The sequence below is a fragment of the Rattus norvegicus genome, chromosome 9 (assembly GCF_036323735.1).
Source record: "Rattus norvegicus strain BN/NHsdMcwi chromosome 9, GRCr8, whole genome shotgun sequence".
NCBI lineage: Eukaryota > Metazoa > Chordata > Mammalia > Rodentia > Muridae > Rattus > Rattus norvegicus.
Window position 1 is genome coordinate 76,201,423 of NC_086027.1, and position 13,727 is coordinate 76,215,149.

Sequence of the window (13,727 nt, forward strand, 5' to 3'; positions counted from 1 at the left end):
GACCACTACCATGTCTCTAACATTTTGATATCCTATTTCTAAGAGGCAACTACACATTATGTATGTGCACATCTGATAATTTTCCACTAGTCATATTCTACAACAGTAAGAACATGAGATGTTTTAAAGAAATAGGACCCTCTGTTTAAGTACATATTTTTTTTAATTAAGTGGGAGATCTAATGGATAAAATGCAGGATCCTTGAGGTTGACGTCTGTTGTTAAGAGTGACTTGCTAATGTTCATCAAGGTATATAAAATCCTTGAGATTCCCCAGATGTTAGCCAATGAAGAACAACAGCTCATTTATAGAAGTGTAGTTCAGGTAAGTAAGATAAGTCATGGAGACTCTTATAGACATGTACCTGCATGTGACAAAAACTTGATAAACATTGTTGAATACCCTTTTTAAAATTGCTGATTGCTAGGGAGAGCTTAGTCCTTTGTGAATGAAATGATCATTAGATCCATAACCCCCCTGTTAATACACATTGAAGGGATTGAACCACGATGGAATCACTATAGGATCTGATAAAATCAATATGAACTTTGAAAGACTTTGCCATGCTTGTGTTCTCAGACACAGTGATACCTAAACTCAATGGAGAAGGAGCTATCCAACTGTCCCATGATAAGAGAGGAAGTACTTATGACAGATAGATGGGCTAGATGTTCTTTGAATGCAGGTAATGCCAATTACATAAAAACCATCCAGAAATTGAGACCTTAAATTATTTTTCAAAACACAGGGGCTAAACTGAGGTCAGTAGAGCATTTTGTCTGCTACCGCAAAGCAATGCTGTATAAAACCCACTTAACTAAAGATAGAACGATTTTTTAAAAAAATTAACTGTTGGAAAAATAGCTTCAACAGATTTAACTCACTGGCCATGATCAAGGCAAGGCCTATTAACAATAATTGGCGAGTTCTTAGAAACTAAGAACCCATAATTAAATTTATTTGTCTTCTGAGTGATTTGGATTAATTATAATCCATAATAGGCACATAGGCACCCCCTCCCTGGCTTGGAGTTGTGGATGGCTGCTCCACAGAATCTAGGCATTTACTTCAAACCTTGAGCATTCTGTGTGCTGCCAAGGCAATGCTGCTACAAAGCCCATTTCCTCTTAGGATTTACTGAAAAGTGACAGGTGTTGATTTGCTGGTATCTTTCTCAACAGATCCGAATGAGCTAAACAAAATGACTTCTCTACCCATTTAGGCAGAAAAATAAATGGGGACACCAGCTAATGAGTGAGGGTAGAGTTAGCTGGCCTCAAAGCTTTCCAAGCTGTTGGCAGCTGGAATCAAAAGAGGAATCATGCAGACGGTCGCTCATGTTTATTGCCGAACATGAAATTAGAAAGATGCTTCATCTTCTCCACAGGTGCATGAGCATATAGTTATTAATTGCAGCAAAACATGCCTATTGACAACCCCAAGCCTACAGAATCCCACACTCAGCAAATGGCTTTCAAAGTTCATCCAAAAAACACTTTAGAATCAATACAAAAGCATCACGCAGTTGATGAATCTGTACCCAGAAGAATTGTACATCCTAGAAGCATGGCACAAACTGTCTCTTGATATTTATGGACTTGAGTATCATTGATGCTTTCTTTGTTCTTGTAAGGAGGGGGCCCCCGTTATATAAAGAGTTTTGCAGCTTCTGACTGTGGACAGGTATAACTCCAGACTAGGGAGAGGATTGGATCAATTTTGTTTCTGTCCACAGCCTTTAACACCTGCTTTACTCTTTCACTGAGTCTTAAGTCATAAAAGGTCATGTGTTCATCCTGTGAATTTAATAAAGGTCTATTAGGCAGATTATTTTGTCAAATTTATTGTTGGACTAGTTAATTTCTAGTCTTAATATTTTGGAAAATGTATATAAACACAGATAGAGGGTTTACTTATTGGATTGATGCTATGAACTAATTATGTTATACTATAAGAGTGTTTCATTAAAATTTGATTTATAGTCAAAAGAATTTAAAAGTCACCTTGGTTTAAAGGGGAGAAACACTTGAAACAATTGTAAAGATGGGCTTCTAAGCTATGTTGTCCATTGTTAAATGAACATACATAGTTTATTTGGTTGTTGATTTTACTAACTTACTTTAGGTTTTGCAATAGTATTCATAGAGAACATAAAATAAGAACATTAAAATAAAATTATCAGATATGTAAATAAATATCACATGCGACCCAGGGGTAACTACAACACTTCAGATGTTCACCATATATTTCTGTCATTTGAAACTAAGTCTTTAACTTGAGCCTACGTTTCTTGGTAGCCAGGAACATAATTTAGTACAAGAGATGTATGATTCCAGATGAATCACATGAGTCTTAGTGATGCTCGTGTATAAATACTAGGGGAACTGGGGGTAGATACTAGAAAGTCCCAGATACAAGGGAAACAAGAGGTTCCCAGGACCCAACAGAGGTGGCATTAGCCAAAAATATCCAACAGAGGGGAGATAGAACCTGTAGAGACTATATTCAGTGGATAGGCATGGTCCCTGGTAGAGGGATGGGGCCACCCACCCATCTCAAAAATTTTAACCCAGAATTATTCCTGTCTAAAGGAAATGCAGGGACAAAGAATGGAACAGAGACTGAAGGAAAGGCCATCTAGAGACTGCACCATCTAGGGATCCATCCCATCTGTAGATACCAAATCCAGACACTATTGCTGATGCTAAGAAGCACTTGCAGGAGCCTGATATAGCTGTCCCCCATGGAGGCTCAATACCCCAGTGTAGGGGGATGCAAGGGTGGTGAGGTGGGAGTGGTGAGTGGGTGGGGGAGCACCCTCATAGAGGCAGGGGAGGGGGAAACCAGGAAGGGGGACAACATTTGAAATGTAAATAAAATAACTAATAAAAAAATCTTTAAAAATAAGAAACTAGGTCTTCAACTTGAGCCTTATTTTCTCGGTAGCCAGAAACATAAATAGAATTTAGTACAAGAGATGTATGATTTCAGATGAATCACAGAAGTCCTAGTCATGCTTGTGTATAAATACTGAAGATGAACATTTCCAATAAATCTTTTAAATGTGATAGGACAGAGTACAATAAATTTTGAAAGCATTTATATAATATTTAATATTATATAGACTCATGGTTGCTTGTCTTGAAATTCTGTTAACTTAGCTGCATTTACTTATGCATTCAAATAAGAGGTATTTAAAATGTTAGGAATTTGCCATGCACCTTGGAGATAAACTGATGAACAAGACGAATGATGTGTCAGAGATGACATAATGTTTAGAAATCATGTAATAAATCAATAACCATCTCAAAGAATGGAGTGTTATGGAGATGATACAAAGAGATTATTTTGTGGACAGTAAGTAACTGGGTAGATGGATGATATGTGAGCTGAGACGTAGCGCCTGAGATGAGATGAACAAGGATTTCTAGGCATGGAGAAGGACAATTTTACCAGGTCTCAGGGAAGAAAACAGTGTGAGAGTTGGAAAATAAACACTGGAGTCTGCTGCTATGTCTGGAGCACAGGATAGGAAATGAAGGATTGAGATGGTGGAAGTAGCTAGAGTTGTGCTGAGGAGATGGTCAGCTGTTAAAAGTGTGGACTATTATTGACAGGATCCCTGCTTGATTCCCAGATTATAACTACCTACAACGACAGCTCTGTGTCAAGCTGAACCCTCTGGTGTCTATGGGTACCTGTATTCCATGCATATCTCCCTAACACATTTAAAAAAAAAGCAAAGCAGGCAGAAAAACCTACAGCAAGACATTTGGATATTATGGGAAATGAGAAATGAGTTATATTACTTAGAATAAGATTGTCTGAATTATTCTCTCTCTCTCTCTCTCTCTCTCTCTCTCTCTCTCTCTCTCTCTCTCTCTCTCTTTATTCTTATCTCATACATTACATCTCAACCACAGTTTCCACTCCCTACACTCCTCCTCCTTCCTCTATCTCATTCCTTCTTCCCCAGATCACCCTTCTTTTCCTTCATTAAAGAGCAGGCCTCGTAAGGATATCAACCGAATATGGTATAGCAAGATACAGTAAGACCAAGACAACCTAGTAGGAGGAGAAGGATTATAAAAGAAGGCCAAAGAATCGGAGATACCTACTGCTCCCATTGTTAGCCTCACGAGAGCAGTAAGCTATGCAACCATAATATTTAAGCAGAGGACCTACCTAGACCTATGTAGGATTCATGTTTGCTGATTAGGTCTTTGTGAGCCCCTATGAGCTCTGCTTAGTTGATTATATTCTTGTGGTGTCCTTGACCCCTGGCTCCTACAATCTTTCCTCTCTCCTTTTCTGTGAAGCTCATTAATCTCCACCTAATGTTTAGCTGTGGGCCTCCGCATTCCTTCATCGCTGGAGGAAGTCTCTCTGAATAATGATTGGGGCTAAGTACTGATCTAAATATATAGCAGAATATTACAAGGAATCATTTCATTGACTTTTTCTTGTGAGTCATATTTGGTTCTATCCTAGGTCTTTTGGCTACCCAGCCAAGCAATGATAAAATATTGAACATTAATTATATAACTTAAATATATTCTCTCTTTAAAAATATGTTAAAGTCAAGGCTGTTATTTGCCTCTCATCTGGGTATATCTGGGTAGAAGGGCTGTAGTGATGGCTCAGTGGTGAAGAGCACTGTTGCTCTTCCAAGGACCAGATTTGAAACGCAGCTCCAACATGGTGACTTACAGTCATCTGTAACTCCAACTCCTGGGGCCTTGATGCTCTCTTCTGGCTTTTATGGATATCAGGTAAGCACATGGTAACGCATGCACGCACGCACACACACACACACACACACACACACACACACACACACACACAGAGGCAAACATTCATACACATAAAAAAACACTAGGTAGACTATCTAACAGTCATGTGATACTAAAGTACATTTGTAGAGTCATGTCTTTGCCAACAAATTTATAAAAGGGCACTATAGCTTCCAAAATGATATGCCAAAGAGGTGAACTTTGCAGAAATTTATATTATATGATCTTCATTATTTTATCATAGAAAAAAGTGAAATCAGGAGTTCCTAATTATTATAGAAGCATGAAAATATTAGCACCTGCCCCTAGAGGAATTGTAGGTGTGACTGTTGTATCATATGTGTAGGTGGCAGAGAAGAGAGGCTATGTCTCTTCAATCACTGTTCTGACCTATGAACATCTGAATGATTAGTAGCCTAACACTCTGACATAGAAACATAAGGGTTCTTTGGAAATTCAGTTGTGTTGGATGGTGTTTTGCTGGAGCAAACACAGGAAGGAGTGTTTTCCTGAAGTGGACACAGGTGAAAGGCTAAGGCAGACTCCCGAAGTGGCATTTACCTGAAGCAGACACAAGAGATGTTCTGATAAAGCAAGCACATGAAAAGACATGTGATGAAGAATTCTTTGCTAATAACACACATGTATTGGTCTTTCTTACATTTCATAGTTGAGCTCATTTGTCAGTTCTCAACAGAAAGAAATGCACCAAAACAAACAAACAAACAAACAAACAAACACCTTCTTGTGGTGTGCTTCAGCTTCTTGATGCTTCTGTGGACTCAGGCTGATGGGTAGAGTGATATCAGCTGAGACAGACTCACATGCTGAGACAAGACCCATGGAGAACAAGAGACGTTCAGTGGGATATAAATAGAACTCTACAGACAGTGACAGAGGTTGAGCTAGGCTTGCTTATAGAGCTGGCTGTGCAATGCTTGTTGGTCTCATATCTTTGCTGATCTTTGATTAGCTGAGAGAAGCACAGCTGAGAACTCCTGGCATCCCTCCTGGTTCCTCCGGCTGACTTGTGCTGAGACTGGGGCCTGGCTGTCTCTAGTAGGTAGTGCCATCACTGCTGATTTGTGTTTGCTATTCTGACTCTACTGAATTGGGCTTCTGATGTACTTGTGAAGTATTTTTGAGTGGATCCAGCTGCCACTGCAAACCTGTGAACTGAACTCCTGGGTTTCCAGACAACATAGATGGGAGTTGCTCCAAAGAACCCTTCTAAACAATTCTACTTCCCTTATATCCTTTCTTTTCTACTACTTCTGGTGGGTGGTGGGCTAAAGGAGTTAAAACGTTTAAGAATCGTCGTTAAAATAGGTTTTGAAAAACTTAAAGTTACAACACTCCCTGAAAAATAAAGCAAGCCTGAAATGACCACCAGTCCAGGGCCACACAGGCCTGGGTGATGGTGGCAGACCATGCCCAAAATGAATCCCACCCAGTGCCATAATGCAAGAATTGGGTATAACACTCCTAAGACCACTCCTGAGACAACTCCAGATACTCAAGAAACCCTGGACACTACTAGTAGAAGCGAGTAAGTGGTAGAGAAATGGAAGAGAAAGAGACATAGAAGGATGTGGTCACAATGAAGAGAGATAGAACTGGAGATTCGAGTATAATGAGGAACAGCCTGATATGAGTAACTATTGATGTCACTGGGCACCATGGTGGGATCCTAGCTTGTGGTACCACCAAGGGGATCATGTCTGTCTGTCGATGGCCCTGCAGCAGGAGGGGGTCTATTAAAACCAAAGTCTAGGCAGATGTTCCTGGTCTAAGCTGCTGTCAAGGAACATGCTGGTGTCTGAGTGCTGTGAACAACTGGCCCTAATCCTCACCTGGACGTTGTAGGAGAGCTGGACCTGGGGACTTGAAAGTTGGAGAGTCTAACTCACCTATATTCCACTACAGAATTTGGTAAGGTAGGCAGTGATTGAGGGAGTTGTAGGTGAGTCAGTCTAAGCATATGAGTATGGGGAAGATGGCCCTGCCACTCACCCTTTGTGCAATGGCATGGGTGAGGGACAGATATGTCCTCTCCCTTTTAACATGCAGTAGGTGAGAAACCTGGACCTGGGATCAGGAGATCAGGAGAGCTGGCCCTGCCCCTCATCAGCTGCAGCGCTTGCCTGGCTCTGGATATGGAGGTTACAGAAGAGCTGATCCAAGGACATGAGCACAGGAGGGCCAGCCGGGCTTCTTGTCTGCTGTGCAGTGGTGCAGATGAAGCAGAGATGCTCCCTGGCCATCACTCATCCCTCACCACCTACGTCAGTGGGAGAACTGGCACTGTCCCTCGCTAGATGCAGCACTTGGAAAAGTAGGCCCTGTATCTTGCCTGGACAGCAGAGTACAACTGGCCCTGGTTGCAGGTGAGCCAGCCCTGAGGGCATGAGCACAGGGAGAGCTGGTAGGCTGACCAGAGCAGATTCCTTCCAGGCTTTGAATTGGCCCACCCCAACATCTATCCCTTTGATGAACTGTTGGAGTGCATGAAGGAGCTGATCTTACAGATCCAAGAGTACAGGATCTGTATGACACAGGGTAACATCAGAGTATTTGAGAGGAGTCCCAGTGATGTCCCTGTAGCAGCAGTAGAGACCTCATGGAAGAGCAACAAGTCATTGCAAAAAGCATTTGCAAGTAAAAAAGTGTGAACAAAAGGATATACTGTGGGACACACTGTGATACACTACAGCTTCCATAATGAGATTTTTTTTTCTCAGTTGTGGGGGATGTTGCAAGGGTAGAGGGCAGGTATGTGGGGATGAGTGGAATTGGGGTACATGATGTGAAATTCACAAAGAACCAATAAGTTTAAAAGAGAAAATACCAGCAAGGCAACCAGTACATCTCCAAGGTAAACCAGTTATGAATTTATAACTTTGGTAACTACATGAATTGGCCTATGATATATACAGTTGTTAACTATAAGCCAATTATGCTTTGGAGGACTGCCAAAATGGTTATTAAGACTTTACAGTGGGTGTTATGAAGCCATACTTTCTGACAGTAATTAGGTGACAGGGTCAGTTATCAACTGAGGGCACTCTTAGTTGATGACAATAAAACACAGGATCAGTATACCAGCCATGCCCTCAGATAATAAGACACAGGATCAGGATACCATCAGACAATTAAACACAACAACAGTATACCCAGACAACTTGTTGTTCTGTGGGCTTAGTGTAGGGAGAGGAGATTTACTTTTCTCACCTGTCAAGGAATCCAGTAGAAATCACATAGTTTTCTTGGGTCTTCTTGATGAAAAGTATTTTTGAGATTAAGAATTTGATAACTGATCTACTCTAAGGTTTTTTAACAAATAAAGGACTTAAGGTGTTTAGCCATCTTATTAACAGGGTAAAAGTATTAGGTATATGTAATAATATAATATGTAATATTTTAATCTAAGATGTTCCAGGTTAGGCTCTTGCACTTGTTTGGCAAACATCCAGCTATGTTTCTAAGAAACTATGATGTTATAATGCACCATGCCCCTGGTTTGGATTCAGGCCCTGGTCTCTATCTGGCAAGATGAGGCAAAACACCGAGCTACAGTGTTTTCTAGATTGATATTATTTGGAGAATGGATTGGAGGTTCCTCCGAGATGTTTCTTGGAATTATATTTTAGAGATGGGAAAAGAGACTTGGCTATAGAATTCTAGAACTTCCCCACGATGTGTGATGTGTTTCCCACATTTATCCCGTACACTTCTTAATTTCCTCACTTGTTCTGATAATCTGTTTTTGTATTTTTGAGATCTGTATTTCCATTTAGTTGAGCTTAGGCGCCAGTCAAGGCTCTGGTGGGAGACAGATGGTACACTGGAAAAGTTGTTTGAGGAGAACGGAAGTGGTGTCATCATACAGCAGGACAGAGTTAAGGGACTCAGAAAGGAGCAGTGAAGCACACAAGAAGTAGCAACAGTGGGGAGATTTTAAGCCACAGCCCTAAAGAGAGAAGAGAGGGACCACTGCTGCCCAAACCAGTGACAGCAGCCACTGGAGAGCTGAACTAAAGACGTGTGGTCATAGAAGAACTCAACCACTTCCCAAATTACAGCCCCCAGAGAGGAGCTTGAGTAAAAGGCACCATACCCGCCATCTTCCTCACACCTTTTTCCAGTCTGTTGCTGGCACCTATGTTGTTAATGCAATCTAATCACAAGTTTGCCTTGATGACTCATTTCTGCGCCTTTTCTGAGCCTCTTCAGAGTAAAAAAAGCAAGGTAGAGGAAAAAAGTAGATCAAGAATCTGCATGCTAAGCAATGAACAGTTTGAGCTGTTACATTACAGAGTAAATCAACAGGATTTAATCAAAGGTTGCTTCTTCTTCCTTCAGCTTTTATAATCTCCAACTTAATTCTTTTCTCTTTTGAGACAGTCTACTATGGAGCACCAAATGGCTTAGTACCCATAGGTCTCCCAGCTCCTGTGGTATGAACGCATTAGCATGCTTAGCATTTTCCAGTTAATTTTTAATACTATCTGGTGGTCTTGTCCCAAAAGTTTGCTTCTAAAAAAGCTTTGTTTTCAAAGTATATCTACATACCGGGAAGAACACAGACTTTAAGTATATAGCTTGATGAATCTTCACAAATGCGAACATGCTATAAAATTCTCCCCCAGATCAAGAAGCAAAATAATGGGCTCTACCTCCTCACAGGGGACTGTCATCTACCTCTGGCAAAGAGATGAGCTGTGATGATCTTAACTTTATTTCATAAGTATTCTTCTTCATATTTTCCCTTGAATGAATATGTCATTTCCCCTAATTATGCTTGTAAATCTCATCATATTGTCATGCAGAACTGTGTATTATTTCTGAATCATGACTATACTACCCTTTACTTAGTTATCATTCTAATAGACAGAAGATTGTGTCTACTTTTGACTTTTCTATTAAACCTGCTTTGGGGGTTGGGGATTTAGCTCAGTGGTAGAGTGCTTGCCTAGCAAGCGCAAGGCCCTGGGTTCGGTCCCCAGCTCCGGAAAAAAAAAAAAGACAGGAAGAAACCTGCTTTGGTGTGTGTGTGTGTGTGTGTGTGTGTGTGTGTGTGTGTGTGTGTGTTACCCAGACTTTATTCATGCTAGCTAATCACTCTACAATCCAGCTGCACTCCCAGCCTCTTCTAGATAAGATCCCTGTAAATAATCCTTTTTTTAAATTTTCATTTACTTCTTTTTTATTTTCTTTATTTTTAACTGGTTATTTTATTTACATTTTAAATGTAATCCCCCTTCCTTGTTTCCCCTCTACAAATCCTCTCCCCTCTCATCCTTCCTCTCTCCCATTCCCTTTATGAGAGTGCTCTACCACCTGCCTACCCACACCCCTGCCTCAGTGCCCTAGCATTCCCTTCCCCTGGGTCACTCATTGAGCCTCCACAGGACTGAGGGCCTTCCCTCCCCAAAATGCCAGATAAGGCTATCCTCTGATACACATGCAGCTGGAGCCATGGCTCCCTCCGTATGGAGTATTTGGTTGGTGCTTTAGTCCCTGGGAGCTTTGGGGAGTGGTCTTTGTTGGTATTGTTGTTCTTCCTATGGGGTTGCAAACCCCCTCAGCTCCTTATACTTGGCCCTTGGTGAACATATGTGCTTCTTCATAAAGGACATTGATCTTGAAGAATTACTGAGTCAGAGTGTGCATATGTGGTCAGGTTTACTATAGGCTGCCACATTTTCAAAGTTGTTTTTCAACAATGTTCATTCCCCTTGGCAGTGGGTGAACTTCATCTTCTTATACTCCCTTTGAACTTTGGCTTTTCGTTAGGGACTAACGATATGAATAATTTTGGTGTTATTTATTAGCCATTAGGACATTAACTATGAGCTGCTTGATCCACTCTTAATTCTATTTCAGGTAGTCCTCTGATTTCTTAGCAACAGCATCATATATTCTGGGTTTGAGCCTTTTGTGAAATATAGCTGACTGTGTCTGTGGGCATGGTAGGTATGTGTACTGCCAAGTTTGTTTATTCTGTGGTATTCCTTCCCAGAAATCTAATAGTGTATTTTGATAAATTCTAAATTTGAATGATGAAATTCAACCGTGCTTTCAAGTTTGGTTAACATAGTTTGTATACATTTCAGGAAGTTTTGCCCGCCTGCCCAAATGTCATGTTATGCTCACCTATGCTTTTCATTTACGAACGCAGTTTTCTCTTTCACGTTTCCAGTCTCAATCCACCTAGCATTTATTTTTATACATGGTGTGAAGCAAGCAGTAAGATTTATCGCCTTCCTGGCTCTGTTCATAGAAAAGGGCACCCTTTCCTCTCTGAAGTGCCTATTTTTAATTTATTAGAGTCACTTTAAATTTATAAATTAGTTTGTGGAGCTTTGGCATTCAAGAACAGTGTTGCCGTACCATTTACTCTAGTCTTCTTAGGGATTTTCAGTAAACATTAATGTTTCCCACAGAAAATACTTAATTTTCCTGGTTGGCATTTTCACAATCACCTGTGTAGAATAATATGTATTTTCCCATTATATAGTCTATACAGTTTATATGTGGGCATATTACCTTTTTAGACAGATTTTACTTAATTTTTCTTTACTATTTGGTATTTGCAGTTGTTGGGAATCTGTAGCATATCATATATTAGGTTATTTTTTTCTTCCCGTGTTCCACTGATATTTCTTTGAGCTAATTCTGGAAGAATTACTATCAACTCTAGTGATAACTGATGTGTTAATATTCATTCATTTTGTAGATGATTTTAGGATCTTTTCATTAACCACCACTATGATAAAACTTGTTGACTAGCTTCACTCGAGAGACAGAAGGTTTATAAAAATGTAAGTGAGATTATTCGGCCTTTTTCCTGATTTGGTCTGACTAATATTTATGCTATATTAATGCCTTAAAATTAAAATTGAGATCTATTGTAAAGTTATATAAGACAAGATTTTCTATTAAAGAAACATATTATATAATAATATATTAACAAATATTTCGCATGTAATATATTAGCATATTATATATACATATATTGATATGCATATAAGAAAGTTTGCAGGTCTACTTTTATTACATTTAGACATAGACACCTAATCTCCCTGGTTTTTCACATTTACAAATGAACAACAATGAAACAAGCATATATTTTCTTCTTTTCTAATCATGACCTCCCGTTATGAGCCTGCCATGAGTTACAATGTTCTTCTTAGATTTTCCTATCGAAGACTTCCTATGAATCAAGTTATTTCCTTTCCTTGACTAAGTTCAAATAATATACTTCATTCTTTGCATATGAAATTTGAGGACATTAGTGTCCAATGCTTCCTTAATTTCCACCTCTAAACTCTATTTTGTCCCTGTCACTGTTTTCCCTAAGTCTCCTCATTCCATTTTTGTGTCATAACACTATCATCTCATTGTGGTTGCTGCTCCAGTTCGTGTCATTTTTGTGATTCCTTCCCAGTTCTTTCTAAGCCACATAGAATGATATTTCAACTCCCTCTGCTCTCCCAGTCTATTTTTCTGATTCCTTGCAGTTCTTTGAATGACTTGATTAATTCACTCAGTTACTTTGAATTCATGGCAATCATCTTGGCTAAGATTTTCATCTGCTTGCTGGCAATATTTTCTTCCAGTGATTATGGCTTTGTCCTATTATTTGTTTTTCTCATTTCTTTCTTCTTAAAGCATTAAAAATAAAATGATTCTGGGCTGCATTCTTTCCTAATCTAACTCATTCTTTTTTTTTGTTTTTTTTTGTTTTTTTTAATTTATTTAATACTTAATAATAATTCTTTGGTTTCCGGGCAAAAATCCCCCTCCCCCCTCCCCTTCCTTATGGGTGTTCCCCTCCCAACCCTCCACCCATTGCTGCCCTCCCCCCAACAGTCTAGTTCACTAGGGGTTCAGTCTTAGCAGGACCCAGGGCTTCCCCTTCCACTGGTGCTCTTACTAGGATATTCATTGCTACCTATGAGGTCAGAGTCCAGGGTCAGTCCATGCATAGTCTTTAGGTAGTGGCTTAGTCCCTGGAAGCTCTGGTTGCTTGGCATTGTTGTACATATGGGGTCTCGAGCCCCTTCAAGCTCTTCCAGTTCTTTCTCTGATTCCTTCAACGTGGGTCCTATTCTCAGTTCAGTGGTTTGCTGCTGGCATTCGCCTCTGTATTTGCTGTATTCTGGCTGTGTCTCTCAGGAGAGATCTACATCCGGCTCCTGTCGGTCTGCACTTCTTTGCTTCATCCATCTTGTCTAATTGGGTGGCTGTATATGTATGGGCCACATGTGGGGCAGGCTCTGAATGGGAGTTCCTTCAGTCTCTGTTTTAATCTTTGCCTCTCTCTTCCCTGCCAAGGGTATTCTTGTTCCCCTTTTAGAGAAGGAGTGAAGCATTCACATTTTGATCATCCGTCTTGAGTTTCATTTGTTCTAGGCATCTTGGGTAATTCAAGCATTTGGGCTAATAGCCACTTATCAGTGATTGCATACCATGTATGTCTTTCTGTGTTTGGGTTAGCTCACTCAGGATGATATTTTCCAGTTCCAACCATTTGCCTACGAATTTCATAAAGCCGTTGTTTTTGATAGCTGAGTAATATTCCATTGTGTAGATGTACCACATTTTCTGTATCCATTCCTCTGTTGAAGGGCATCTGGGTTCTTTCCATTTTCTGGCTATTATAAATAAGGCTGCGATGAACATAGTGGAGCACGTGTCTTTTTTATATGTTGGGGCATCTTTTGGGTATATGCCCAAGAGAGGTATAGCTGGATCCTCAGGCAGTTCAATGTCCAATTTTCTGAGGAAGCTCCAGACTGATTTCCAGAATGGTTGTACCAGTCTGCAATCCCACCAACAATGGAGGAGTGTTCCTCTTTCTCCGCATCCTCGCCAGCATCTGCTGTCACCTGAGTTTTTGATCTTAGCCATTCTCACTGGTGTGAGGT

The 13,727-nt window shown here is 40.2% G+C and overlaps 1 non-coding gene across 1 annotated transcript; it reads left to right on the forward strand.

Annotated features, from left to right (window-relative positions):
• The first annotated feature begins 5,092 nt into the window (after positions 1–5,092).
• On the forward strand, positions 5,093–5,218 carry LOC120094918 (small nucleolar RNA SNORA17). The gene has a single exon (XR_005489607.1). It is a non-coding gene; the product is annotated as a small nucleolar RNA SNORA17 (small nucleolar RNA).
• Positions 5,219–13,727: the final 8,509 nt, after the last annotated feature.